Source organism: Olea europaea, chromosome 23, assembly GCF_002742605.1.
Source record: "Olea europaea var. sylvestris chromosome 23, O_europaea_v1, whole genome shotgun sequence".
NCBI classification, from domain to species: domain Eukaryota; kingdom Viridiplantae; phylum Streptophyta; class Magnoliopsida; order Lamiales; family Oleaceae; genus Olea; species Olea europaea.
In genome coordinates, this window is record NC_036259.1 from 10510423 (window position 1) to 10516688 (window position 6266).

Genomic DNA, 6266 nt, shown 5'->3' on the forward strand with positions numbered 1-6266 from the left:
CGATACATCAATTCATTCGATTTGCTTGGTCCACTTATCTGGGGGACCCCGGTCAGAGATAAATATTTATTCAAACCCAACTAATTGCCTAAGAAACTACACAATGTTGATTTTTGGCCATAATCGATATAATCAGCTGCAGAAATGAGTATAAAAATTATCACCTTCAAAATCTCCATGTCATGACAACTCCATAACCTCACGGAAAATTAGTTTAAAGATTCCCAGCGTACAATGGCACCCAATACTCACGCTATTCCAATATAAGCGTTATCCTTGGTGATGGAGTCAATACTCAGTCAATTCTTCACTCAGCCATCGCACTAATAAATTAAAATTGCACTCAGCCTATAAATGCCATGAAAGTGGCGGACAAAGGCACAAGGACACAATTGAAGGTACTAGGCACACAAAAATGAAGGCATTTGGTACATATAGATAAAGATACACACAGAAGCCAACAATTATGCATATGCCGCAACTTTTTATTTCTCTCAAACAAAGAACTTTCGAGCAATGGTGGACTAACAAAACTCTCTACTTTGTTCATCAACAGCCAACCCTGTAATTGACACCCCTAGCCACCAAGGAGTGTTGACAATTCTAGCATTGCCAACTTCACCAAGTTGAAACCGCCCACTAACCCTTTCCTTGCCAAGTGCTCACTATGTTAGCAAGAAACTTCTGAGTTAGCATTTTAACAACCACCCTCGAGATGGTCAGTTTAGGGATCATCCTATGCATATGTTCCTCAACTGCGGGCATCTAACTTTGCACATTAAGCCCTTATTTGGATCTCATTATTTTCAAAATATGTTATTCTCTCTCTTCTTTTCAACCATACATTCTCCAATAATATAATATTACACACAAACCATTTTTCTTTCTTTTTAACCACACATTCCCATTAATCTACTATTTCAAAATACATTTTTTCAATAAAATGGGGCTCGAACATGCTCTAAGTGAGAGTCCATGCTAACTACTTCCACAAGGTTGCCTGCAATTGAATTCGGCTAGAGATAGGCATTTTAACTAAAAAAAATTAGGAATCAAAACAGTAAAACGAGAACCGATCTAGTCTAAGACGATTCTTGGTTCGTACGTGGTTGTGAAACCAAATTTGTCCTTCTTATAATTTTTTATTTTTTTATAATTTATTCACATTGGCTTAATGACCCATTGGATGAAAAAGAAAGGATTAGATGGAAAGAGAAGTCGACAATATTGATTGTTATGCTTTTCTAAATGAATGAATTTATGTTGTCCTTAGAATTTGTTAAAGCTAGTCCTCAGAATTTGTTAAAGCTTACTTCTTTGTCGTTGGTTTCTAGTTTTTGGGTATATAATTCAGATATTGAATAATATTTGGTAGCATATTTTACTGGGTATTGGATGTTATTATGCTAAATATTGGATATATATTGGATACTATTTGGAGGCATATTATATATTTCTATTCAGCTAGCTACTTAAAGGATAATTTGTATTGTTATCTCACAATTTTATAAAAAATATTATGAGTAGAACCAAATCCTTACCCGAACTCATGGTTCAATTCGGGTACGATTCCAATACTTACATGGACCCTAACGATTCATCTACAAAATATTTGAAGTGTAATGAGTGCTTCCGAATATTGAAATATCCAGACTGACCCACCCGATGCCACACCTCGATTCAACCATGTTACCTAGGTCCATGTTTGAAGAATCATGCATTGGAGTTGCCCCATAGGTCTGCAAATGTTTAGGTCTTTACCATGTCATGCTTCCCAACAACTCTGTCAATGCACAATGACCTTTGAACTTCAACTTTAGTTTTCAAATAGAACCCTTCTAATGAGAAACTTGATGCTTACAGTCTTGGTAACCGTACTTAATGTAACTCTCATACCAAATTGTTACATAGTTTCAATATTGAGTACATCTTGTGCCCAACGATGACTAAGAATTCACTCAGTAGCCACAAGATGCACATGAATGCATTGGAAGAAGGTACAATTGAAAGCACTGAACAAAAAGATGACATTCAAAATGGGAATATATTTAAGGCATGGGATATGGCAATTATAGGTAAAGCTGAAGCAGAACAACTTCTCTCTGCTTTACGCCTCAACTGCCTGCCCGTATATGCAGAAACAAGTTGAAGGTGATGCCCACACTGCTAAGGTGTGTTTGCCAAGTTAAAACAGCCTACCGGCCATATGGTTGCCAACAGCTCACTGTGTTATCGGAAACCACCTCACGAGTCAGTTTTCTCACAACCCTCAACATAGTTAACTTAGGGATCAGGGTTGTCGTGCAGTACAATTGTCCATTTCATTTGCACACTGAATGAGAGTCCATGACAGTCACTTGCCACATAGTCTACACATGGCGGCGATCAACTGCATTGGCCAGAAATCCATACCTCTAAACTCTGACGTAGGAGTACCCCATCATTTGTATATTTCCATCGAGTATCAGTCCACACTGAGCATTGCATTCACATTGTGTGGTTAAATTTTTCTTATAGGCTAGGCAATCCACCCATGCCATGCACTGACATCCGAGGGCATTCGCAACTCAAACCAACATTGGCTTGCTTTCCTTTTCATGGAGTACAACCATGAACCTCCAACCCCACCCCCAAGCCTCAGCATGGAGCAAAGTAACAACAACCATGCTTAACAATTGCTTATCTCAAGGGGCTAATACTTAGCTAGTGAGGATGCACAGATACACGGACAAAAAAGGTGGCTAGCATAATTGTGATATGAAAATTGCCTTAACCTGTGCGAGGACCATCAAGTTTACCAAAAATAAGACCCGTTAAAGGTAACAAAGGGGGAAAACGTATGAATTTAAAATTCTCATTGATTATTACACATCCAATCATATAGAGAAGTTCAGGTAGGCTATGCATAACTCAAAAAGAAACTTACTAATCAAACATGTTCCTCAATTTCCAAAAAATTCAATTAGTTAAATAAGAAGATTAAAAGAAAATCGTCCAATGTTAAATTTGCATCTCAATGAAGTACCTGAATCACTCACAACAATATCAGTTGAGAAGGACGACAAGTAGAGATAGTTATGAAGTCCCAAAGTCAACGATAGCCCGTTCTTATGAAACCAAAAATTGCCAGATATGAGACCTATAGTTAATAACTATCGAAAGATGAGTGCTCTTGGTACAGTTTGATTCAGCTGAACATTAACCTCCACTCGGTAAATTCCTAATTTGAGCCTTCTGCCACATATAAAAATATACTGAATAGTTTAGAATCAACCATTCCATTGAGTTTTGTCCTCATTGCTTTTTGTTTTCATTGGCATACACGTTACTAGCAATAACAATTACCATATAACATATATAATAATTCCTTAGTTCCTCATCAATTGTCCAGAAAATATTTTGGGAAGCAACATAGCACAAAACTCTAGGCATGAGATTGCCTCCACAGACTTCGGGTTCACCTCAAGAGAGATAAATATTGTTATTTCAATACCACATGTAGAGTCAACCAAAAATGCTCAGTTCAACAATAAATATGAGAATTTTTTCACCAAAGGTAAGAATCTCCTATGAAATATTTTCTGGTCATTATAACCTCTTTCCTGGAACTTCAGCCAATTCACAGTTCTGTGGTAAATCTACTACTCTCTTAATTAAATCTTCTGTTGTCCCTATCGTCTCAAGTTTATTTAAGTTCGGAGTACAATCTGGACAAAATCTAATGATTAGCAACCGACAAATTTTAATAATCATTTGTATTATGTTCGACATTTCCAAATCGACCACATGTAAGTTCCTTTGCCAGATTTCAGCAATTAAGCATGGAAACAGGCACAGAAACCTAGACCCACCCAAAGATGAAATTACAGCTTCTACAGCTCGGCTAAAAATTGAACAATATACCAGTTTGACACCACTATCCAAGTTGTGTGAATCTAATATAAATCGGTAACATTGCATGTACGGAATAAAAAAGTATAACAAACTGAAACCTCACTTTATGAAATCATCTACATGAAATTGAAATGGCAAAAGAGAACTGAACACACGCACACAGTCTACCAGTCCCAAAAAATGATGAATAACTGAAACCACTTTACTAAATTAATAGTTTTTGAGCAAGCAAACGCCCTGAAAGTAGAACCAAACATTTCAAGACAATCCCAAAACCAAAATTTCAAGATAATCCCACATCAAAAAAGTATTAGATTCTTTAGATGGTAATCTGATTTCCACCCAACCGAATCCAACCAATTAATCCGGAAAATGGTAAACATTGAAAAAAAAAATTCTGTCACATAATTCACAAACAAAATGATGGCAACTACAGGATTAAACCCATATCAAAAACCGAAAACAAGTAAATAAAACAGATAAATTGGGAAATACCAAGATTGTCAATTGATTTACAGAGAATCTCAAATAACCAGAAACCAAATCTCTTAATATTCAGATCCAGGCAACGAAAACAAGAGGCGCAGAATGTAATAGGGAAAGGACCCAAGATAGATACAAACAATTTATACTTTTTTCCTTTTTTTTTCTTTTTTTTTTTTAATTTAAGCCCCAATTGGTAGCAGTGTCAAAGTTAAACCGCATTTCACTGTTATTCTAAAATATTTTATAAGTAATGTAAAATTAATATTTGATACTAATTTGTTGAAAAATTTGACGAGTTTTGAACTAATGAAAGAAAATAAAATTTATAATAGAAATTGACGAGAATAAAGTTGTATTCAAATTGTAGCCTCAAAACTCAATTTCTATATTACATTCTATACATAAAAGTTAATTGTTAATACTGAGGAGTGTAATTCACTCATTAAACTAACACCTCTAAATCAAAGTTTTTAATTTGTTCTTGAGCACTTTTGAATGCTTTGATATGTGTGTTCATGTTGTTTTATAGTTAAGACAATTTCGAAACAAATGCCATAGTTCAGGAATTTAATTAAACTAAAAAGTTAATCATATGAGTGGGCATGCATTGGAGACAAGAAGGAAGACGATTAGAGTGGAAAAGAAGCATAAATATATTGAAAAACGAGAGAAAAAGTCATCGGGTTTGCTATCTAGTATTGAATTGGGCGTCGTGACGTCCAGCATAAAAAGAATTTGTGCAGTAAACTGGGGCTGTGGCACCCAGCAAGAAGAAAGAAGCAGATATGTTGGCATCGCGGTGATAGCAGAACGATGCAACAAGGCGCTATGGCTTCAAAGCTAGGCGTCACTTTCCTGAATCAAGGAGTTGCATAATTTTTGGAAACATTTCGACCCGGTCCAATACTAATCTTCCTTGAAACCCTAAGAGACTATAAATACTAACATGAAGACCTAACAAAGGGGTCCTTGGAGTGAGGGGCGAAAACGCGGCTGTAAGGAGACTTAAAAGGGGGGACGATCCAAGAGGCAAAAAAGAAGAAAAAAATCAATTGCGAGAAGATTGACAACAATTGGTGAAGAATTCAAATAGCAAAAACTAGTTTTTCTCATTCTTTTCTTCTTCTCCATGTCATTTAGTCCATACTTGATTGTGTTAATCACTCCAATTATGAACTAAATCATTAGAACTAGGGTTTGATGTAACATATTTGAGACATATTTTAATTCTAATATATTTATTCCCTTTAACTTTTCCGAAATTTATTTATATTGATTCTTGTGTAACGCTTTCAATTGTCTGATCAATAATTGAATGATTTGATATTTTAAATTTCGACACTCGAGAGAAGTAAATTTAAGCTTGATTTAAGAACAACATAATCTAGATTTTGTAGATTTCGAGAGAAAGTACGAAATATATACGTTTAATTCGGAATAGAGATGTTGGGAATAAACTATAGAATTACGTTCTATTTGGCACTCAAGAGAGTAGATAGAATTAACATAGAGTTCTTGCCTATTAATTTAGGAAAAGTTGATAGAAATAGTTATAAAGGTTAAAAGATATTGTTGATTATATGGTGAAATCACTCCCCAGGCTTCTTATAACTTGATTGAATCTTTAAAAAGTCGTCTCATTCTGTTTGCATCGTTTAATTCATCCATTTTAGATTAGTACAAAAATCATCGAATCAACATTTGAGTGTCCTAACAAAGTGAAAACTGAAATAATTATAGTACTCAGTAGAATTCAAATATCAATCACTATGGATTCAACACTTTTCATTTAATTTTTATATTACAAAACTTAACACCAAATACTTGTGGTCAAATCACGTTGTGGAAAACGCTGGACAAATACATAAATTTAAACGCCCATTAAA

The 6266-nt window shown here is 35.0% G+C and overlaps 1 protein-coding gene across 1 annotated transcript in view; it reads right to left on the minus strand.

The window, feature by feature from the left end:
* Window positions 1-4529, minus strand: part of LOC111372355 (WD repeat-containing protein 26 homolog) — a 16449-nt gene extending 11920 nt beyond the window's left edge. Inside the window, exon 1 of the mRNA XM_022994651.1 lies at window positions 4385-4529. The gene's annotated coding sequence lies outside the window, so the exon portion shown is untranslated. The remainder of the gene's footprint in view (window positions 1-4384) is intronic.
* Between the last annotated feature and the right edge of the window lie 1737 nt (window positions 4530-6266).